The sequence below is a fragment of the Melozone crissalis genome, unplaced genomic scaffold (genome assembly GCF_028551555.1).
Source record: "Melozone crissalis strain CALT ecotype California unplaced genomic scaffold, PUWL_Pcris_2 ptg000018l_1, whole genome shotgun sequence".
Lineage (NCBI taxonomy): Eukaryota > Metazoa > Chordata > Aves > Passeriformes > Passerellidae > Melozone > Melozone crissalis.
The window spans coordinates 5955669-5980708 of NW_026535796.1; the positions used below are offsets into that span (position 1 = coordinate 5955669).

The 25040-nt window shown below is 36.9% G+C and overlaps 1 long non-coding RNA gene across 2 annotated transcripts in view; it reads left to right on the top strand.

Annotated features, from left to right (window-relative positions):
* Window positions 1-2039: 2039 nt before the first annotated feature.
* LOC128937007 (uncharacterized) overlaps window positions 2040-25040 on the top strand; it is a 271541-nt gene continuing 248540 nt past the window's right edge. The window contains exons 1-3 of one of the 2 annotated variants that reach the window (XR_008483016.1): window positions 2040-3324; window positions 5597-5672; window positions 10296-10382. This is a non-coding gene — a long non-coding RNA (uncharacterized LOC128937007). Of the gene's footprint in view, window positions 3325-5003; window positions 5079-5596; window positions 5673-10295; window positions 10383-25040 lie in introns of those variants that run through there. The other variant, XR_008483017.1, reaches the window with a different exon arrangement.

Genomic DNA, 25040 nt, shown 5'->3' on the forward strand with positions numbered 1-25040 from the left:
ATGCCTTTTATAAGGCCTTGTTTCTTCTGGGCCCTCATCAAAACAGCAAAAACCCTTGACTGGTTTGGTATGTAGAAATGAATTTCAGGTATGAAAATATGGGCAAATTTGGTAAATACACAAGATAGACTCTAATTTTTGTTAGATGATCTGATTTTAAAAGACCAAACCATTATGTACTTTTGCCTTTCTTACAGAATTGTGGTGAGGAATGATATTTCAAAATTTGAAATTCTTATATGACTTCCTGGAAGAAGTGAGGAAGATGGTTTTTGTTAGCCTGCTACTAGTTTAGAATAAAATGCATGGGAATTGCTCATAGGAATTAATCAAAAGATTTTAAAATGTTTCTGTCAGAATATGTTCACTGTAATTGATAGTATTTTATTTCTTACTCTCTCTTGGCAGGTATTTTTTGCAGAGATCTAAAAGTGGAAAACATTTTTGTTAAAAGCAGTGACATCAATGAAGTAAATGAAGTGGAATTAAACATAAAGGTAAGATGAAAATTGTAGCAGTTCAGCTTCAAGAACCATTTTTAATATCCAGGTATTACTGGGAGACCTGACTTTGATACCTATTAGTAAGTTTTGAAATGAGTTACTAAATGGTGTTATTATGGAAAAAATCATTTGGAAGCTAAGAGCCACTGAAAAGAGTTGAAAAGAGTATTTTTTAAATGGTAAGCACACTTCTTGGTCAATTAAAAAAAAATCCTTTAAGTAATCATACCTTGTTCATGCAGATCTACATTTGCATAGTCCCAAGCCATTAGTTACAGGAAGCCAGCAGATGCTGTGAGATGCAATTAATATTTAAATTAGGAATGTTTTCAATTTAGAGTAAATCTGTTAGTAATACAGAAAAAAAAACCTATTTAGACCATGTCTTGACTGAAATACAAGTATATTATGGGATTCTTTTGATATTAATAAATATTTGCTACCTAAACACAATGTTCCATATGCTTACATATTCTTTTGTATTGAAGAAAATAGTCTTTGATGTTTTATAGGTCATGTGTTAATTGTGCATCACTAATTTCCTATTTTAGTAGTAGTTACTGTTGAAATGTAGTTATCATCTTGTACAACTGAATTGTTGGATCAGGAATTTACTGTCTGGGATAGAAGACTCCAGGATGAGAAGCATTTTAGACACTGAAGTGGACAACTCAGTAATTTATAATGGATAAATACAGACTGCAAAACTGTTTTTTGTTTCTTAGATCTGTGTGTTTTTATATAATCTCATGGTCATTTTAAGAAACATCCTTGTGTATTTCTCTGTACCCTTCAGTTTGGGGCAGTGTGTGCCTTTCTTTCTGAAAGAAGGTAGGTAAGGCATTGATAAATTTCTGTCTTTTCCATGTGTTTTCCATCCTTTCAGTCAACTCACCTCTTCCATCAATAGAAACCACCATGGCCAGCTGTTCTTTTTCATGGCCTTGCTTTATGTACCCATTTGGAACAGCAACTAGCACACTCTGTCATCTCTCCTGCAAGGTGCAAGTACTTTTTCTATGTTCCATCCTGTGAATGAGGTCAGATCTTTCCTCACTTTGCTTGTTCCTCTCATTTTAGAGTAGAATAACTCCTGAGTGACTTTAATGGGAGAAGTGGAAAACACAGAACCAAGTCCCAAAGCTGGTAGGGCCAGCAGCAATTAAAGTTACTACAGGAAAGGAAAGGTCCACACATAATGTGAGATTAAATATAGCCAGCTAAAACCAACATTTAAGTACTTTAGACTTTCAGGCTTGAGGCAGCTAATGTTACATGTCAGGCTAAGGTTCACACCCTCCTGTTTTTGGCTGTGAGAGTCTTCCTGGATTTTTATGATTTTCTGGTTTTGGGCAGGATATGCCGACAGAAAGATGGGACAAATCCAGACGTGGCTTGCTCCTGTGAAAGAGGTTCTTCCATATGGCCCACAAGTACCTGGCACAGGTGCATATGGCATGGGGCTGAGATTAAATTTTGTTAATATGTATAGAAATACCTTCTTTTTCCAGCCACCTCTCAGTTTCAGGACATTCCTTCCTGAACTCACAGATATCTTCAGATATATGTATGTATTGTCTCACAGACTTTGATATGAAAAGTATAACATATAAAAGTATGCTGAAGAATTTGACTTCTCCATGTATTACACTTGAATAAGGCTTTACAAACAGGATAAAACCCTATCTTATTTTTAAAAAAATAGCATTTTTTCTCACCTTTTGAAATATCCTCTTCATGGACAGTTGATGAGTAGTACCTTTTTGGCTAAGATTTCTTATAACTCTGTATCACTCTGGTGGTAACCTCTCTCTGGTGACATAGAGCTAATTTGTGACTTCTGATGTGATGAAGAAAAATATAAGAATCTCCAGCTAAACAGTGGGAATAAATAATAACCAATTTTTTTGGACAATTTCCATCCCAAAAATGTGACTACCGCAGAGTATGGGACTGATTAATATTTGATGGTGAAATGAAAGTTGAAAAATCCCCAACACCACAAAAGCAGGTAATGATGATGTAGCCTGCCCAATTTACACGCCTTTCAGGGCTTTTCCCTTGTCTGTTTAGGCAATGAAAACTTTGCAGACCATAACATAAAGATTTGTAACCTTTTCTGATTTATACTGCATGCTATAACATACTTCACTCCTTATTCAACATAGCATTCATTTTTAAAATTTTGTGGAGTCGTTTCCTCAACAGTTTATACCAGCAAATTTCACAGCTCGCTCATTACAAATGGAAGCAAAGAAGAAATCCTTTTTTGGGGAAGATAATTAGTACTTCCAACATTCTGATTTATTAAATACTAGTAGCATTATATATTCTTTAAGTGAGGGGGCTGTACAGGATAGTTTCCAATTTACCAATCATGACGGAAACATAGAGTCTCATCAGTGCAAGGGGCCTTGAGTTGTTTGATTTATTTCTCTGTCCAAAGGAAGAAGCAGCTGTACCGAGGTAATTTCTGATGAATATTTGTGCAAAGTGTACTTAAAGACCTCCAGTAATGGAGACTCCATAATCTTCCCAGGCACTCTATTTTGATGCTTCATTATCCTCCTAGAAATTTTTCCTGCTGTCTGCCCTGAACCTTCAATTTGACAATCAGCTTAAACTTCTACCTGCAGGGCATGATCTAATCACTTTTTTCATTATAAAGTTTCAGTTAACTCACCTGCAGCCACGTAATTGCTCTTGCTGACCTAAGGGAGGTGGTGGAATCCTGTGCATGGGAAAAGGAAAAGGGTGCAACTGCAATTCACATTTTCAGACTATTGTTTCCTCCCCCATCCAGCACAGATATCAAGAACAGGTAGGCATCCTCCTATTGCCAGCAATCTGTTATTTCACTTCTCTCTCAGTCTCTTGTTCCTTAAAGAGGACAGACAACTGCAAAACATGCCTTGACACAGCCTCCCACTTTGACAACAAACAAGTTACACTTGTTTTCTGAGAAGCATTTTTTTAAGGACCTGTGCAATGCTCCTGTGATATTTTCATGTATTACATTATTACATTAAACACAATAATTTGGATTGCAAAATAATTTAAGGGAAACAGTATCAAAATCCTTACTAAAATAGAAATGTGTGACATTTTATGTTCCTCTTGTAACCCCAAAGCCTGTCAGCCTGTGCTCATGGAGATTTGCCCCTGACAGGTTCATAATATCTGTTACTCACCTCTTTGTTCTCTTCTAAGTGCCTTTTAATTCCAGTATTTTCCTGGGAGTTAATGGAATACTTCTATAATTCTTTGATGCCAGCTTTTTTACTCACTTACAGATAGATACCTGAAAATACAGTTTTCAAGTATTTTATCTGCCTTCCACTAATGGTTCTTGGAGAGCTAATAGCTCTGAAAAGTCTTGTCACTTTTAAAGTACTCCAGGATGAATTTTATCGGTTATGGCTGATTTTAAAATTTCCAACTCAAGTACATGCTAACCTTTCTCTGCTCTGTAAAAGACTGAGGTCTTGCCCCTTTGTCATTGATATTGATTGGACTATCCACTGCTTGCACTTGACATTTTGGTTAAAATTGATGCAAGAAGACATTAAATACATTTGCCTTCTAAGCATCATCAATCAGTTCTTGGTTGAATACAGCACCAATGTCTTTATTCACTGTCTTCCCACCCCTCATACTCTTGTAGATGATTTCATTTTGAGTTACATCCCTTGCCTAGCTGCTTCTCATTTTTTCTTTCTGATTTTGCCCCTCTATGCTTATGTTTTCCTTTTGGTCTTATTTGCATTTTTTGTATCATCCCTTTTTCTGTGTAAGACTCACAGAAATTCAAAATTTAATCAGATTGGTTTAGTAGTAAAGAAAAGGTTATTATTTCTGTTTGTGGTTGTTTTGCTTTTGTTGCATACATCTGAGTTCTTTTCTAACCTAAAATTTTGTACATGGACGTGTGGATACAGACACAGTTTCACAACCTCCTCCTTTCTGGATTTTCTTAGACTGATTTTTCTATTCACTTTATTTTCAGGAAATTACTAATTTCCTGAGTTGGTAGTTTTATTTTGTGTAGGATATATATTAAGGATGTAAATGTACATAAACTTTAAGTTTTCCCAGTATGTTAGTGGCATGAATTACTGATAGTTTAAAAAGTTATCGAAATGATTGATTAAAAATTAGTCCCTACAGCAGGTTTGGCAATATTATTGGTTAGAATTTCCTGTAAAATCATATTTACCATTTGTGGTATTATCAAACTATTAAGTTAACAATTTCAAGGTCCTTGTCATAATAAATAGATATTTGAAGCTTGGTGACATAAGACATAAAAAAAATCTGAGATCACAGTTCAACAGGCTTTCTTGATTTGGTGGGACAACACCAAGAAAAATATTCACTGTCGATCTCCCCTTCCATTGTGTGAAGGTTCTTATATTTTCTTCCTTACTGGGACCAAGTATCACTTCTTTTGATTCTGGAATTAAAACCCATACATCTTGCTGTGAACTCAACCCATGATGCAGCAGATAAAATCTCACTGAGATGGCCCCAAACCAGGGGGCCATGTCTTACTGACATGGACTGAAATCATATAAAGTGAGTAGTGAATGGGTTCTAATTTGTGAATTTTAATCTAGGACTGAAGTAGAAGGTTTGAAAATTTTTATTTGAGAGTATTTTGGCACAGATTTTGTTAATCATCTGATATGATCAAGAAAACAGAGACTTCATGTTTTGCAAAAACCCTGTGTTCTTATCTGCTGCCCTTATGTCTGGTAGAAAACCAAGTTCATGAGATGTCTTGCAGTACTTTAAGTCAGTGTGTTCCGAATGCTGCTTTAATAACTTACTGTGGAGAAGAAGAGTACTAAGTTTAATCACACTGCTAATGTCACAATGTCACCACCCCCTTAACAGCTAAATGATAAAAGTGAGGACACATCAGCATGAATTGTTAAGGCCTGTACATTATTCATTTAAACACCTGCTGTTGGTTCCTCTTTACATATGGGAATAAATTATACCACATCAGCACATTCTTCATGCTTTGTGTTTAAGCATTTAAAAGTTTTTTTTTTCTATTATTAATACTACTTTTTCTGCTTGGTTGGCAGCCCATGAAGTTATCAGTGCCTGTGACTACAGCCAACAGTGTGACATTTGGAGCACAGGTGTCATTATGTACATGCTGTAAGTAGCTTGTAAAAGTAATATAAAATGTACAGACCCATTTATAATACAAGTACTTACAATTTTGCACTGAAATAAAAAATAAGCCTGTGTGCTAAATCTTCAAAAAGAGTGAACTTTTATAATTGCTTGTATGTAAGCAATAAAAATTTCTATGCGAAATGAGGTAAAAGATAGAGTTCAGTATTAAAAACTGAGCATTTGATTTATGGACCACTAAATAGTCTGGAAATAACAGAATATTGCAGTGAAACACCATATAATCAAACTGAGAGTTTAGGCCTCTCTTTTTCATTGTTGTGTAGCTCTATAAATGAGGACTGAGTAGTTGATTTACAGATTACTGGTAAAATTCTGACGTGGATTGCACAAAATGTGCAATTAGGGTAAAGGCTTTTCTTGTCCACCTCTGACTGTGGTAACTCTGGAACTGAGATGTTCCAGGGCTGCCAGGTCTCCTGTACAGGTAAACTGTGTGTCTTGGAAGTTTATTAGTTTGCTGGTGTAAGAGGAAGCAATGAAGCTTTACATTTGTAAGACTACATGGATATTTATATTGAAATCTTTCATAATTTAGAACATTTCTTTTGGCTACAAAGTAATTATTCCTCTCTGAAAAATCTTAACCCACCTATACTAGCTAAAAAATATGAAAAGCTGCTCCACTAATTGAAAATGAATTCTTGTAAAGGATGTACATTACTGTGCATATGATGCAACCAAAATGTCACATTTTTTTCAGGGATGTTTTCCTGTCATAGTGCATTTGCATGCTTTTCCTCTCCACTTTGTGTTTTTCTTCTTTTAGTTGCCACCAATAATGCTTTGATGCCAATGTTTTAGAACACCAAAACCATGATTACATTGGTTATTATTTCTGTTCTGTGATTTGCTACTGTTGCATACATCTGGGTTCTTTTACAACCTAGAACTTTGTACATGGATATGTGGATACAGACACAGTTTCACCCCCTCCTCTTTTCTGGATTTTCTTAGTTTGATTTTTCTTTTCACTTTATTTTGGTACCTCAGCTTCTTTTCTGTACAATTAGCTCACTTTTCTTCTTGTGACAGTGCAATGAACTGCTCATAGCTTTATTACCTTTATTTTTATTCTTTTTTTTGTTTCTAAAATCCATGTGCAGAATTTATGCTGATACAGATTGAGTGTTATTGTACTTAATGATATTAATGTCTGCATCATAGCACTAGGATTTGTAAAACATAGTAGAGTATATTACAAAATGTTTGGTAGAACTGGGGTGATTTGACTGGCTAATAAGAATCCAGAGTTGTGCCTGCAATCAGCACAATACACAGCTCAGAACTTGTAAAATTCAGAGCAGTGAACTGTGTTGATTGCAGCTGGAGCTTAGAACTTCTGACCTTCTTCCTTAATTAGCAATATAAATATTTCTTAAAATTAGCATTTTTTAATCACAACAGTGTCAGAATAAAGTAGCATTAATTCACCCCTTGTTGTGTTGACTACCCAAGAATGAAAACACCGTGTATAAATTAATAGAATGCAATTCAAACTCCTTTTTATTGCTTAATTTGAAAACAGTAATACAAGAGCCATAAGATCATCTTCTGATTTTAATTCTGCCTTTGCAAATTGCTTTTCTTCCCACCCTGAATAATGACTCATGCTCCTAGTGCTCCTCTAATGGGCTTAAGGATACTGTTAGTGGCACTATTGCCACCAGTGCCACTTTGACCCTTCCTGGCTCCAGCCAATGCTTCCCTGCTAAATCCCTGGCTGCCCTGGCTCCCTTGTCCATGCAGATGGCATATTCCATCTTGGTGCCAGGGCTGTTATTGCCACCACAGGCTGGGTCTGCACCTAGATGGGGACACAAGCCCCGGGGTGAGTCTAGCACTCTGTTAATGCAGAGTTTTCTCTGCACAGTGGGGTAAGGCCAGCCTGGTGGGTTTTTATGTGCAATCTTAGGTGTACTCTACGCTTCCCATTTAATTTCTATCTTAACACATACTCATAGAAGCATCCACAATAGTAACCAGCTAAAAGAAAATCCATTAAAATACAAAAGTGTGCCAGCACATTGAAGGATTAGAGCAGCAAGAGTCCTGCTGTCTGTCACGCTGCCAGAGTGTGGCCTGTGTGCTGCTGTCTAATAGGAAAGGGTCAGGGGATTCTTTTTCCTGGGCAATCTGCACTATTGGATTTCTTCCTCATTCTTCCAGGTGTGCTCTGGCCCCCACAGTAGTTCTCAAAAACCTTTGTGCAGCTGAAGAAACCTGGATGCCTAATAAATTATTTCCCGCATTACAGCAATAAGAAACCTATTAAGAAAGTGTGGTAATTCTTCCTCCTTTCTAAAGGCACAGAAAATTTCTTCACAGATTTTCGAGGTGCCATGTGATATGTTTCACCTACTTAACTTGATTTCTTCAGCTGAAGTTATCTGTTGTCTGTCACTGCCATAGTCTGGAGAGAATTTAGCCCTATCTGTGCATAGCAGAATAATGGGCATTGTCACCAGCCAATACTTAGGGTACCATGTCCTGAAATGAATGCATTCTGCCCCTTTTCTGTTCCTTAAATTGAGTTCCATGTGGATTTAAGTCCTGAGGGAGATTGGGAAGGAGAACTGCAGGATAAAAGAAAACCTCAACTTTTGTCAAAGATATTTTGAGATTAAAAGTTTTGGGGAAAATGCACCAAAATATTAATTTTATGTTTTACCTTAAAAATTAAAACCATGTGAATGAAACAACACAATGTTTTTCTTTGATATTAAGTGACAGGCATCCTTCGCCAGGATGTGACAACTACATTTTTCAGTACTGACTTCTGCATTTTGGGAGTAGAACTAAAAAAATTATTTGTTGCAAATAATTAATTTGATGAAATTAGCTTATTTTTTTGTTTGCTTTAAATGGTCACAAAAAGGAGTATTAGTTTCTCAAAAGTATTTGCTAAATAATTCTTGCAAGTCAGTTGTGCATGGATAGTATGATGTAAAATCTATCAGGAGTTTAATCTTTGTTAGTTTTGATTGAAAACACAGACCACATGATATGGTTTTCCATTCCATGTGATTATTAAAACACAGATCAATACTTACTTTCAAAGTATATTCTCTAATAATCATTTAAAGTTGATCTTTCTGGTTAACACTCGTGCTGGTACATAGTCACAGAAACCCAATAGCAAGTGTCTGATATTGAAACTTCTTTTTTTATAGGAATACATTTGTTCTTAGTTTAATACATGTTTTCTTTTTTCTTATTTAATTGTTTCCACATCGTTAAGAATACAGTCAGTGTAAAGGAAGCAGATAACACAGAAAGATTAAATTGAAGATGCAGATACCGCATTTATTCAAATATTTTAACTCAAAATAACAGAAAATAGACACAAGACAAAAATGCAGCTTAGGTATATTTTTATGAACACGTGTACTCTTAATATAGACACTTATGGTAGGTTTTCACATTTTTCTGACATGTCATTTTATTACCATATTTCTACTGATAAATAACATGAGGCCGAACAAGTCAACAGTCACACTACATAGGTAAAGTAGATACATCTAAATAGCAGAACAAAGAGTGAAGAATTGAAAATTATGCTTTGTTTCTCCCAGTATTTCTGCTTTATTTTTTTGTTCTGAAAAATATGTCTTTTGGAACAGTAAAATTATATTCTAGACTTCTGTAATTTTTCTATGAAACAGAGTTGCTTTAATTTACTCTCACTCTATGAAGAATAGCATCCTAGACTGAGAATTGAACACATTTCATAGATTTTAAGTATTTAGAGCTGAATTCTCAACATCAGTACAGTTGACTTTAGGGATACAAGTGCCTACTATATATGACTAATTTGACTTATATAAAAAAATCTACAGAATAAAAGCCTACAGAATAGATGTATCTAGTAACTCTTGTAATGCATCCATGATTTGTTTGAGCTAAACACTGTTATTAGAAAGACAGCTCACTGGGACTCCAGTGCCCAAAATGAGAGTGGTCTGTTTTGTCTTGTGGCCGTTGTTTCAGTTCTTGTGACTGTTATTAACCCACTAGCCTAAAAACATTGGCCCATGAATTACTGATGGTTCTTATCACTGCAATGTAGTGGTTGTTAATACAGAATTGTTGAATTGTTTGATGGAAGATATTACTTGGACATGGAATAGAAAGAAATTATAAGTACCCAGTGTGTGCAGTAAACTTTATTTCTGAGATATAAACACTGCACACAATGGCAGCAGGTTAGCCAAGGGATTTGGGTGGGTGAATTAGGGAGCAAAATACTCTGTGAGTTCAGTTTAATATTTCCTAGCTGGTACTTCAGTTGTTTCTTAGTAAACCTTTGGCTACTGCTTAAAAAATCCATACAAGAGCAATTACCTTTTATCTCTGTGGATACCTAGTTACAAAGATTAAATCACCTCTTAACCTCATAACCTTTTTCCTTTAAATCTCTCTGAGAGACACGTTTTTAGAACTTGAGTCACTTTTGTAGAGTTCTCTGAAGTTTTCCCAGCCCTGCCAACTTTTTGATTTCAGAGTGATCCCATAATACACAGTTTTTTGTGAAAAATAGTAGGTATTCATTCACTGACCCTAATTTTCTTGTACCTTTTATAGAAGGCTTGGAAGAAAAGCTTTTAAAATAATAAGAAGGGAAGACCTCTGCTTTGAAAAATTTGGTCTGGGAAATAGTTACCAAGACTGGTAAGTACACAATGCTCTCACAGAATAAGTGTTGACTACATTGCAATGAATTCCACAATTACAGTAGCTGTGATATTTTTCTTAGCTTTTAAGTAGTACATGTTTTCTGAAAAGCAAAATTGATGTTTAAAATAAATGGACATAAATGATATTGTGAACGAATTTCATAGCACTGTAAGAAGAAAGGTCTCTGCTGTATTAAAGCACTCAGTTGAAAATGTGTCTTGTTTGTAGAAATGAGAGGTTTAAAGTTGTGGTTTTCATTCTTAGAAGAATGAGTTTTGAAACTACTTCTGAAAGTTGATGCTGTTCATGAAATCACAGCAAATGAATTGCTTGAAAACCAGTGGATAGCTGAATTTTGAAGAGATGCAATTTCTTTCCCTTGTATTGTACCTCTCACTTTTATGGTATGTAAAGTTGCTGTATTGCCTCAGTGGAATCCAGTAAGTTGGAAAATTTAAAAAAAAACTGTCTAAGCATCATAACACTTGTTAGGGGTCTGATCCAAAGCTCCCAAATCCATTTGCATGTTTTGCTTGTATCCCTTGAGCTTCTGATAAACCTGTTAACTAAGGGAATCTTTACACTGTATTCCTTGCCCAAACCAACTTTACCTGGTTTCCCATAGGTTTTGACATAATATGGAAATGGATCTCATAGGTTTTGACATAATATGGATCAAGTTTGATTAATTCAATGATAAAACTTTTTCTTTTCTTTTTTGATTAAAATAAAAAAAAAGAACTTTGAGCTACAGGGCCATTCTGAAGGCAAGTGAAATGTAGTGATGGAAGGGAAGCTGGGAGCTCCCAGCTTGCTGGCTGGGCTGCAGATCTTGTCATTGTGAGAATACTGAACTTTCAGCTGTCTCATGAACACTTGTGCTATTTTGCAGTTGAAATTAAAGGAGAGGAAATGGACATAGCTGCTACTTAAAGATAACCCATGATAGCAAACCCTAATTTTTTCCCTAGCTGGATTCTGTACCATTTAGCAACAGAAATGTCTGTGAATCACTGCAAAGTATTCTGCTATGTGGGAGGATAAATAGGTATCTATTCAAGATGGAGCACTGGTTTTGCTTCACACCTTCCTCTACAAAAGAGCCATTCTGGACTAGCCTTCTTCAGCTTTCTTCCTTCCTGCTAATTGAGTAGAGCTGAACAGGAAGCTTTTTTTCCCAAGATTTCATTGCATTCTTGTGTATGGGAGAATAGCCAAAACCAAATGTGTAACTCTACAATGGGCTGGAAAATTAGGCAATTTTCATCCAGCTGTGCCCTGCCTTACTACGAGTACCACACTGTCTTTGCTTCATGAAAATGAAGATATGGAAAACTGCCACCCATGTGATTTCATGACTTCTCACTATGTATGTTCATGGAGCTTGAGAATAATTTCCATATGAACATCATTGCATGTAACAAGACTTTCTTATAGTTCATAGTAAACCATTCCTTCTCTCCATACTACACATTTCAGACACAGTAGATTTTAATTTGCAATAATTTTCTTCTTTTATGAGGTAGGTAGTAGACTGGCTATCTTATCTACCTACAAATACCTACAAATGCAACCCTGTATTGTTTGGTTTCCATTTGCACTGAAATTTGTTTGGTTGGTTTCTATTTACGCTTCCATAGTAAATGTGCAACAACTTTAAGCATTGGTTTCAAAGCAGAACTATATTTTAGATTTTTTTCATCAGGTTTGAATGGTTTCTAAATGTTGAGATGTGGTCATCATAGGCTGATGACAGAATTCCTCATGTCAGGGAATGTACTCTGAGGCCTACAGACATCCTTGGGCCAGAAACCATCAGAAATGAACTCTGGAAATACACTGAAGCCATTTGTACCTCCAGCTGATCTACTTCTAACAGTTTTAACTGCTTCCTTAAGGGAAAATTTTCTGGATGAAACAGTGCTTCAGACAGTGATTTTGGCTTCGTGCTTCGGCCTTTCCTGTAGGTGATCACCCAGTGTTGTCTATTACTCAACCCTCTGTGCCTCACACCAGGCATCAAAAAGGACTTTGATGGTTTAACCCCAGCTGGCACCTAAGCACCACACACCCAACTCACTCCTACAAAATTTACTCCTCAGCTTCAGTAGGCAGGTGGTGAAGGAGAGTCTTCTGCTCCATTCCTTCTACGTTCCATCTGCATGTTCCATCCAAAGCCCCCAGCTACTTTACTGACATTCTGGTTTTCACATATGTTACATATTGCAGCCCTGAATGTTTTTCTGTTTCTAGTGAAAACTAGGCTTTTAGAGGAGCATAAAAATAAGAAATGGGGACTTCAAGTGACACTTAAGTGAAAAGTCTCACTATGCCAAATTGTTAAAGAAATGCTCCTGAAATCATTCTATAAGGACCTTGGTTTCAGAGCTACGGAACACCTGTGGCTCCCTCCTTACTTCAGCAGGAGTTGCAGACACTCAGGACCATTGAAAACCAGGACACCAATTTCTGCTTCAAGCTTGTGCCTTCACAGCCTCTGTGACTTTACAATAGCCAGATGGGGAACATGAAAGTGCATTATCATGTAGAGAATTCTGTGTGTAAAAAAAATTAACCCCTTGGAGCCATGTGACACATGAGCTTCTGCACAGGAGAAAAATGCATTTGGCACCACAGTCTCCCACCAGGAAATCCCTACCATCTGTACCAAAAATTTATGAAGTCACAAGTCATTCTCTATGATTAAAACTGGCATTTCAAACACAGGTGCAGCAATTTTATATTCCAGAACAATACTTTAACAATAAAAATTTTAATTTAAAAGTTGCCATGTTCTTGCAGCTAAACAAATCACCTCAAGCTCAATTCAAGTTAGTGGATACCTCTGGAGGTTTATGTGTTGTCAGTTTGAGACCATATAGAGTTTTGGCCGGGGGCTATGCAAAGGGTTGATGATTAATTATTTACCAGAAATAGTAATTAATGCAGTCCTGCTACTAGTTTTGATCATTCTGATCTCTGTACCAGTTAAAACTTTTCCAGACACGTTTAACTTACATCTGCTGAAAAGTAAGAGCCAAATAGATGACAGGATAGCAGAATATTTTTAAGTTTCTAAGAAACACGAAGACTGTGTTACCACTAAATGGAATTTCTGCATTGTCTGCACAGAGCATTATATATACAACGAGTATAATATTAGTGACACATAGAGTAAATCTAATTTTGCAATAAATATCTTTATGGATACATATGCTTTGGTTTGATACTAGAATTTCCAATTATTTTAAGCTACATTCAAAAAATAATCTCGATTCCATTTCCTACCTATATATTGTATGGATTGTGATGTATTTTAACTATGATATTCTACCTCATTTTGTTCACTTCTCGCCCTGAGAATTTGACATTTTCGTAGCTGTGGTTTAATGGAAGATGCTGTTTCCTTTCAGATAGTGGGGTGGTTTAGGTTTTTTTCTTCTCCTGTGTTGATTTTATTTCTATCAAAAGAACTTCTGAGCATATTGATTGTGAGTTCTGATTTAGAATTCTGTATTATTGCTGTGATTTTGGGTGAAATTTACAGGTATGTGAGTATGCTTGACTGAAGAGGAAAATCAAGACCCTAAAATATAAAACTTATGTGTACACCATGTGAGATTTCTTGTTTCTTTTCAGATTGATTTTTACAAGGAAACCAAATGCCTAAAGCTCAGATCTTCTTGTGTCTAAATTGCAACTCCAGTTCAGCAAAATGCCTGTGTATCTGTTCTGCAAATTATTTAAACACATTTCCAAAAGTGTGTGAGGACTTGAAAAATTTGACTCGATGAAGTACTGAGATCCCTAAGGATGCCTGACAATTCTGAGAAGAAATCTGCTTAGAGCTCTCACATCCCCATCTTAAAGTTTCTCAGCTCTCTGGATTTGGATCTTTTTGTGCACTTGCATCTCTGTACCCTGACAGTTCTGGGCAGTTTGGAGCAGAATCAATTTATTGTTTTTATTTCCATGGTTACATTGGGCTTGCTTTTAGACACTAAGACTTCTCTATGCATTAAGACTTTTCTCTGTCTCTCTTGTCTTTCTGATAGTATCAGTGGGATTTTTATTATTTTCAGGCATATTTTCTTCCATTTACTGAGTATCATAACTGATTTGCAGGTTCTTCTGTTTACCTCTACAGCATTTTAGTCAGTGGAATGATTAATGTATTCTTAAAGTACAATTATCATAAATCAAGAATTTCCCAGTTCTGTTTCTTGCTCTTGGTGTTAGCTAATTTTTTCCCCCTGAATTGATAACTGAATTATTGTCTCCTAAGATACCTATTTAAAATATTCCAGACTAATGCATTGAATGAGTCTTGCAAATGATCACTTCAACCAGTCCTTCTCCTTGGTGTTTTAAAATTGGTGTATATGTCAGTCAGATAGAATATGGATGCTCATCAGGCTTCAACCTTTCTATGTTACATGTGCTCATGGAAAAAATACTTTATTGCCTTCTCCAAGAGTAGCTGGTTATCTCTGCATTTTTATCTTGAATCCTGCTAAAGTTTCCTTACTAAAAATTGAGTAGGAAAAGAAAGAAGTTGAAATAAAAAAAAAAAAAGAAACGTAAACAACATAATCTGTCAATTAGTGACCCCCAGGCCTGTTACCCACAGTTGGCACCAGGTGCTGGTGAATTAAACCCAACAGGTGTTCAAATGAGCCAACACAGATAATTAACTTAAATGGCCCCATTTTCTTAAAAACTGTCATAAAATAAACCCCCTCTTCTCTTTCACGGGGTATAGAATTATCTGGCACTTTGTAAGGCCTAGCTCTTTTAAAAAGGCCTAATTTCAGCCTCTGATTTTGTGGGTGCAATTCACTGCATGCTGCACATTTAACTACATAATTGTTCATGCAAAGGAGGTAGTTAAAATGTGTGTCATCAGCCATGCCCACAGTTGTCATAATTGCAGATGTAAATCAGCTTGTGCAGCAAATGAGGCTGTTTTGCACAATCCAAACCCACCTTTCTAATGGCTGGGAGTGTTTATGCCTTGGTCATTTGCTACATAAGTGACTTTGCTTTCTGTTTCCAACAAAAGAAATGCTTTCTAAATACCAGTCCTCATGTAAAAGAATACAAATAGTTTGAAATGAGAATTGTCAGTTTAATGAGGTGGATGAAAAAGCCTTAGAAACTGTCTCATTTGTGACCTCTTTCCTCTGCTTGATCCACTGTGTGACCTCAGAAAAAGAACTATTTTTCCTGTGTTGCAGTTTACTAGTCTGTACAGTCTAGATTAACTACCGAGTAACTATGTCTTGTTAATTAATATTAGAAAAATATATCCCAGCTGTTAGTGAAGTGCTCAAAGAGTGCCAGAAGATTAATAATATTAATGCCAAATATTATCTCTTAAAAATAAGTAACAAGACAGCTCTAGTTTTCAGAGTTGTGTATAAACTTTGCATAGAGCATGTGCTTGCCTTTCTTTCCAAACTTTCAGATATGTTATTGCCAGCTTTACTGAATAGCCAAGGTAATAAAACCAAAATTATTTTAGATAATTCAGTGTGATCTAAAAGGACAGATGTCTGATCAGTGTAAAAATAATTGTTCCTTCAGAATCCATGGATTGTTGCACTATCCATTATGGATGAGGCTCAATAAAATAGGAGTGTTTTCTAGGCACGTTTATTTGCTCAGTAACCTAAAGAAACATGGATAGGTACGGAAAGAGGGAGAAACGGGGACAGTGGAAAATCTCGGTCATCCTCTGACTCTTTGGGTTTTCTTTTTATTTTTACAGAAAGAGCTAAAATTCCTTTCCCAAAAGCACTGAAGAAAACTCTTTCTCAGAAACAGTCCCTGAGGAAGTAGAGATGGTTGTGGCTCTTTTAAGTAGGAAGTCATAACAAAATAGAAAAAAGCCCTAGAAGGTAAGAAATTACTGATGGGGTGAGATCATCTATGTCAGTGCTCTCTCTGACAATGATGACAGGAAATCCTGTTTAGGGAGAATATTCAAGCCTGGCTATTTTCTCCCATGTAATACCAAGCCTGTATATTTCCTTTCATTTAGTACCCCAGTATTCAGAATGATCCTTAAGGTTGTGAGAAGACACATTCCAACATAATCCTGTTAGCATTCATCATGGCCCTGTTGTCAGTGAATATCTCTGGTTCCTTGTTGAATATGCTGATGCCATCTGCCTCTGCAGCTGCCCATGGCTGCAAGATCCAGAAATGCACTGTTTAATGAGTAAATAAATATTTTTGACTTTTCTGTTTTAAAATTCTCTCCCACTCTATTCATCAGATGGCCCTTATTTCTAGGAGTACTGGATGTGGCAAAAAAGCTCCCATTCAGTACTAAGTAAAATCTCAGTCAAATCCCTCCTCAGCCACCTTTTCACCAAAGGGGTGACTCCAAGATTGCTTTCCTGGCTGGTGACTCTAACTGCCAGTTGGATCATTCTGAACATCAGAGCATCAGGAACACCTGCTTTGGATTACTTTTCCCTAAGTGCACCCTTTTATTTCTTTTCCCTCTCTTGTTTGAACCAGTGTTTTCATTGGAGGTGTCCAGGGCATTCCGAAACTTGAGCTTCTAATTGTGTATTCAGGAGTGGAATTTTCACCTTTAAAAATATCAGACTGCTTTCCTTCTTAGCACTGAATATTATTTGAGTTAGCAGGAGTGTTCAGAGAATGACACTTTGGAAAGTCAAGAAATTGTCATTGTACTGAGGAAAAAGTCTCATCTTCTCAGCAGGTATAAATCATTATTATGACTATTACTTAAATCACTGGTTCTTATTAATTAAAGATCTGTAACAAGGAATATTCAGCTGTTTTGCTAGCTTTGTCTTGTTCTCTGAAGAGATAAATCTAATGGCAAAAAGTTAAACTTCATCCCATGGAGACCACTGATCTTGTCTTGGTTGAATTTTGACCACAAAAGAGACCAGAGATACCAAAGAATATTTTTTTTTTTTTTTTTTTTTTGTGAGAGATGAAGATACAAGTCTCCATCTCTTGTTTTTTATAATATGAAGATAAATATGAAGATACCATTTTCTAGTGTCTTTGAATATTGTGATGAAGTAATATCTGTCATTTTGATTAAGAAACCTAGTTAGTGAAGATTAAAATTGAGAAAAAGGTCGTTTAGATTTGTTAAAGCAAAAAAAGTCTTGTCTCAAAGATTGGATTTAAAATTTAAAGAGAAGAAGCTTGTCTCTGTGTACTGTAGGAGAGATTTAAAGTTATCTGTTATAATTCTTTTATTTCTTCATGATCTTAGTTTTGCATATTTTATGATATATATATTAGAGTAGAACTACATTAGAATATTATTTTGTAATTGTTCTCTGTTATGATTCTTCATTCATATCTGTATTCTTCCCACCTCTTTAGTGTATAATGTTGTAGTCTTCATTTTTTTTTTAAATTGCATTCCCCTAAAGTTAGATCAGTATCTCTTGCATAAAGTTCAGAACAGAGTCAGTATTTTCAAGGAAAGAAGGGAGAATCTGACATGTTCTTGGTGTCTTCCACCCAGAAACTGGGAAATAAAAGCCTTCTGAAGTCTGCTGTCTCACTCACAGTCAGACAGAAATCATAGGACATCCATTGACTTTGAACAACTCAAGAGTAAACAACTATTACTTCTGCCAAAATGAGCAAACTATATAAAGATGGACAAATATATCCTGAAGTGTTTTGTCTCTTTACTTCCCGGAACCCTTTAATCAGAAAGCTTTAACTTTCCTTTAGCACTGAAGAAAATCTTACAGCAGTGTGATCTCCTAACCTGTAAGAGGACAGCCACTGATTGTATTTTTGTCAGAGTACAAATTATGGAATTGTCTAAAATATATGTAATTTATTTGTTCTGCACTAATAGACACCATTCCAGGTAGGCAATTTTCTTTCACAAATCCATTTTTTTGTATTTTACTTGCTTTTACTTTCTTTACTTTTGTAACAAACATTGGGGGTGGGGGACCTCTCTGTGATGAGGCCAGAATCTGCAATAAGGATTCCTGATAACTGCACACTCAGACAATATTCTAGGAAATTGCTTATAAATTTGCTTGAGGCATTTTAACACAAGTGCTTCAGTCTATGGAATTTGTTACTGCTATTTTAGGTTGCTTTCAATTGCTTATTTTTGAGCAGAACTTGTATTAAACTGCACAAATAAGAGATGTTCTTTAAAGCACAATAGAATTCTAGGGTTCTTGCTACTGAAATTCTGGTGTGTTGATTAAACTCCAAATAAAACAGGTGTTAGAGCAATGGCCTTTACAAGTTAATTAATCTTCATTTTCAAAGGATGAGCTACCATTTGGCTTAGGTTTGTTATACGTAAGTGTAAATTACAATGTGATTTGCTGTTCTAAAGAAAAAGCCACTCTCTAAGGACAGGTCTTGCCAGTAAACTGGCATTGTGGCACATGGTGTGAGCAAATTATGCACACTTTTGGTTGAAAACATTTCCTTAAATATATGTACAATCTGTTTTATTGCTTATTCAAGAGGTTGTGCTGAGAATATCAGTTTGAGGCAATACCACCTATTTAAATACCTTCTAATCTCCAAACTAATATTGAAATTCCTCTTACAGTCAATACAGCCTTGATTTTATTTACTTGTGAAGTATTTCTATTACAGGGCCAAAATCTTTACTGTACATATGTGAACACTTAGAGAGGTTTTATTTATAGTAAACTACAAAAGAGCTTTTTGACATCATATAATAATGAAAGGGTAATGTATCCTTGTCATTCTCACTGTAGAACATAGCTACATGTATACTCAGGCACCTTTTGGGAGGATTGATCTAGTTTCTGTTTTTCAGATCGCAACTAAGTCAAGCTTGTTGAGGAGAAGAAAGGTATGTTCTACAAAATGCAGTGAATGTAAGCCACAGATTTCTATATTTTCCTGACATAATTCAGTAAGATTTTCACTTTAAGCTCAAAGTTGTCCTTTTTTTTTCCTGTTTTTGTTGTGCACCCAATCAGCAGCAAAGTCAACTTCATTTATGAGTTCTAATAGTCACACTGCTTTTGTTTGATGTGCTTCAAACCCTTTACAAAGTCCCAGCTGCTTTCTGGTCCTCATGACACCAAGATGGCAGGTCAGAGTGTGGCCTGGATAACTACCTTGTCAGCTGGCAGGTGACACTGCTCATTCCTTTCATTTACTGAGAGTCACTTGGAGGGCACCTCTGGCCTCACAGTCCTACCCAATCACTGCACTTGCACAGCAGCAAACTTGGGGCACAGTGCTGCCCAGTGCTGGCATTCTGCTGTCAAGGGCACTTTTTTGGAAGAGAGATGAAATGTTCAGAATCCCAGCAGACGTGCTGATGTTTTGCATCACCCCTGCTCTCTCAAACCAAGGGAGCTTGGAAATGCACGGCTTCACATCAAAGGGTTATGTCTTTTTACAGCACTAGCAGAACACAGTAAGTGTAATTTGCCTTTAAAGAGTGAGGTATTTACTTTTCATGGGTCCATTCTCCTATCCTGAAGTGTTAAATCATTCCCCATCTCTGTCAATTTTAAGATATCTTGGTTTAGAGCACAGCTTTTGTGACTGGCTCCCGAACAGAATTAACTTTGATTTCACTTGATCTTGTTGTGACTTCTCATTTCCTCCACACTCCAGGGTTTATTTTGTATGCTGCCCTGTTTTGGTTCAGTACAATTCTGTTCCCACAACTCCTCACATTTCTTGCCCCAGACTGGATGTACACCCAGCATCACCCTGTGTAAGGCTCGCGCATTCCTGGTGTTTTCCTGGCATATCAACTTGATTTGGTGAGGGTCACTGGAGCTCTCTGGGGCTCACAGGAGAGCAGGCAGCAGCTTGTCAGATCCATGGCTGTGCCCTGTCTCCTGCCCAGAGGTGATTTTTGTCAGGCCAAGAAGGGAATGAGGAATTAGCACACAGGTTGGAAATGCCTCAAAGGCGACCTTGCCAGAATGTGAGCAGCTGGGAGGTGCTAAATGCTTGAGCTTGTGCAGGAGCTGCAGAAGAGTAGAACATCACCTTCCCAAATGCTTGAGAAGAAACTTTCATTCTGTCAGTGACTCCTAGCATTAAACCTCGTTAGACAACATAGAGCTCTTACAGTAAGCTCCATGTCTTTTTCCTTTTTCTTCCTTATCCCCCTTTTCCCCTTTATCCTCTTTTTTCCACTCCTTTTCAATACCTTCATTTCCTCAGTTGACTTTTTTTTCATTTGTCAAAAGATTTCTTTTTTTCTTCCACAAATCCCTTTCTTGTTTCTCCTTTGGATGTGGCTTTTCTCTGTGTTTCCCTTTCAACCCTCAGAGCTTATTTTAGTCTCTTCTCTGTATTTGTTACATGGAGGAGTGCTATTGAAAAATTAAAATTAGATTGCATGGGATTTTCTTATTTCTCTTTTTCCTCTAGAGGCCTATTTATCTTCCCTGCTATTTCTATGAAGTTTACCATTCCCAAATGCTTCTTTCCTTTTCTTCCAAATTATTTTACTCATCTTTTGCTCTCTTGCTCTGTCCTTCTACTTCACCTTCCCCTTCACTTATTATTGCTTGATATTTAATTTCTCGGGCAGGGTGAGTCTTTGTGGAAGCATTCTGGATAAACACTCCAGTCTGTGCCTCAGCCCTGCTGACAAACACTGACTTCCCAACTGTGTCTATACTGGATTTTTCTTCCTTTTTTTTCCATTTCAGCCCCAGTAGCAGCAGGGAGGTTGGCAGTATTAAGTGCTACAGCCCCATTATAACCACAGCCTTGTATAACCCATTAAAGATCAGGTCTGTATGACATTGTAATTTTAATAGCAGTCGCTGGCAGCCTATCTCTGCTTGTTCTCCTATTATTACAACCACCAGTAGAGCTGTTCTACTGGGAAATTTCAAGTGTAGACAAAGCTTTAATCAACAGTAATCTGATCCTTTAAAAATGCAACACCAATTCATTTATTTCTCATTTCACATATGAAATTTTAATAGGTACAATCACCCTTAAGGATGTTTCAAATATTAACATTATGCACAATTAGAAAACAGAATCTTTTTACTGTATGAAACTATCAGCCTCTTTGAACCAAGTAAGTAGTTTTCTGTGCAGACATCAAGTTTACTATCAATCAGAAGCTTATTAACAGCTGTGTTATTCCTAATTAAGTGCAAAGCAATGGCAGACTTTTTAATTAAGTCTTATTTTCCTAAGAGGAGCCTAATGGGTTTTTTTTCCCCTCTTTCTCTTCCCCACCTCCATCCTTATTTACTGTGTAAAGTCAGCTTTAAAAATAGCTGGGATACAAGATGGGGCCATTGACATGAGGCCAAGGCACCAGGAAAGATTTCCTTTATGGAATGGCTGTGTTGTGATTATACTGACCATATTTTATTCCTCTGATTTTGTAAACTAATTCTGATTTTTAAAAACTTTTTGGCAGCATTTTTCATTTTATTTTCTTTTTAGTTCTCCACTTGTCAGAAGTGTATTTCCTGCATCCTCAGTTTCAACAGAAGTAGAAATTAATTTTAGTGTATAAATTCATATGAGAGAAAGTGGAAATGTGTGACATCATATACACCAGAAAGGTCCTTGCTGCCTGACTAGACCCCTGTGTGTAGTACAATGAAATAAATACTCAGTTGTTGAGAAAGAATTTGCCTCACAGGTAAGCTGAAATTTAGAAGTCTCTACAAGTGTTTGATTTTCTTCGTCCTGAGCTGTGCCCAGGGGTCTACATGTACAAGTGAAGGAGGAAGAGAAGTGCCCTGAAAACCCTCTTAATCTGCACTTTCTGCACAGCACTATTTAACCTGGAGAACTTCTGTAACCACAAACAATGTCTGGATTGTTACTTTGCTGAGAGGATAAGCAGTGTGTACATGTAAGAGGGCAGAGTAACTTCTCACTTCTCTTGACAAAGTATTGTCAGGCATGAATATTTTTCTGTACCGGTACAGGTATAAAATGCCTTTACCCAAGCTCTGTTCAGTCTCTATTTTAACCTAAGACCATTTAAACCATTTAAAAATGTCTCAAGGCAAACCCTGGCCTGGATGAGCTCTCAGTTACACCAAGGACTCCTGCGAAGTGCTCAGTTTACAAGAGGTGAGGATCTGAGGATCTGTCCTCCAAAGTTTAAAGATAGGGTGGATCACCACATGAGATTAATTTCAGGGTTTACTTCTCTAACCAACCCCAGAGCTCCTAGGTTTGCTCTTGCACGTTTTAGGCAACAGACTGTTTTCCTTTGGACAACAGGAAAAACGTAATGTGTTCCTGTAAAAAGGTACTCAAATGTGCAAGGACAGAAAGATCAAGGCATTGGCCAGCAAGCTTAAAAGGAACTGGAGCCTAAAAGCCATTAAACCTCATGCCTAGCTAGGCTTAGCACTATGAGCTCTGAGGAGCAGGAATTGTCATTTTCAAAGGGTTTGCAGAGCACTTGTTGCAACCTGAGCTGGCTTGAGCCTAAGGCACTGATGTAATGTAAGCACTGAGGTCAGTAAAATCATAGTAACAGTTGTCGTGGCTTTAAAATGCTCTGGCTCAATTATGGCAGTAAATTCAAGTCTAGATATAGTAGCTCTTCGTTTATGGGCACACAGGTATGTCATAATTGTCTGTAATAAAGTATGATGGAAATTAAAATGGCAACACTTTACCTCCTGCTTTGTGGAGTAAACCAGTGATTTTTTTTTTTTCATTTATACCTATTGTGTGGTTTCTGTGCTGTTTCCAACACAGGTTCTGGGTTTGTATATTTAGAAGTTTCAGTAATCAATACCTGGTACGTTCTGGTTCATTACAGCCACAGGGGTTAATGAATGACTATTGTTTATACATTGTCTGATGTTAAAGCCTAATCCATATTTGAGTCTGATGCCAGCTTTGTTTCCAGGAAGAAAGAACTGAGATAATGGCTAGGCATATTTTAAAAGAGAATATGGTTTTTATAATAGTTATGGATCATTTTTATACTTGGGTTATCTTGAATACGTTGGACCTGTATGCTTCAGGATTGGCCAAGTCGGATTACTTTTTTTCCTCTTACTTTAATGAAAAGCAGAATAAGCTCATTAATTTCTTTCACTTTTTCCCCATGTCTCTTATCCACTTATAGAAGGTTTATTTTCATATAAGAAACACTAATATCCTCTGAAGAGTAAATTTTAAAAATGCCATTTTACTTCTTTTGGTTGCAATAGCAATGTTAAGGTGGGAGCCTTGACATCCAAACAGGATTCTCCAAGGCCTCTGGAAAAGGCAGAATGCTTGTAACCAAACCTGTGTGGGCAGCTGTTGTGAGGAGTGCCTGGAAAGTGTTGTCAGATACTGGAATGGGCTGCACAGGGGGGTGATGGGGTCACCATCCCTGGAGCTGTTCAAGGAATGACTGGAGGTGGCCCTCAGTGCCATGGTCTGGTTGACCCAGTGGTGTTGGGTCAGAGGTGGAACTCAGTGATCTTGGAGGTCTTTTCCAGCATAAAAGATTCCATGTTTCTGTAATGGAGACCTTGGAAATTACTTTTTAAGAACAGATAATATTGCAAGGTTCCTGAAGTTTCTGCCCATTTTCCATATAAAATATCTGCTTTTGAAAGGTGGATGTTTCTTTTGCTAACTTCTAGACTGCCAAGAGCTCTACAGCACTTTCCTTGTACCACTCTCCCATGCTTAATGAGCATTTTTAAACTGTAAGGTTCCTGAAGCTTCTGCCTATTTTCCATGTAAAATGTCTGCTTTCCAAAGGTGGATGTTTGTTTTGCTAACTCCTACACTGTCAAGATCTCTACAACACTTACCTTGTACCCCTCTCCTATGTTTAATGAGGATTTTTTAACTGTTGGAACTTCTTGTTTTTTCTGCCCAAGTTAAACATGTTAAGGAACACTACAAATGACAGTGTTTATTTGATTAGCTACTGTTTTCTGGCAAAATTTGAATTAATCTTTAAAAAAAATGTGATAAAGGTGAATTTATTTTTCATGTTGATACTGTGAAGTAGTGCAGCATAGGTTTTCATGATTATGCTTACAATTTCCAACAAATACAGAAGACCATTTTGCAAATATTACCATATCCACATCAGAGCCTGCAAATTAAAGATGGTGCTTAAAAAAAAATACTCTGTTTCCATTAGTAGGTGGTTTGCTAATTATCTATAAAGATACAGGAATAGGGCAGCCGTAGATGGGACTGACTGTTCAAGACTATTTTAAGGAGTTGTTGGAGATTCTTAGCACTAACCAAGAAATATTTTGGAATAGATGGCACATTAATCTTTTCTACTGTCAAAGAAAAGGTGACTGTGGGGTGAAAGAGAGGGAAGTGGAACCAGCAGCACAAGGGTGACTGCCATTCCAGGTCTCTGATAAAGAAAGGAGACTGCACCTATCTGGAACGAGGAAAGGCAGCAAGAACATCTTTGAAAGAGATAAAAGGACTCTCATCCCCCTTTTCTCCCTTTATTTATTCAGTGAACTTCAGCCCTTGCAGAAAGCACCTGGCTGACAGCTCTGTACCTTGCAGTCCCTGGTGTATTCCCAGCAGGGTGTACACCACAGACATCTACAGCAGCAGATTCCCCTTTGCTCTCCGGACAGGAAACGTGGGCTGTGCTTTTATTTCCAAGGTGTGTTCCACCATGGGCCTGTCTGCCCT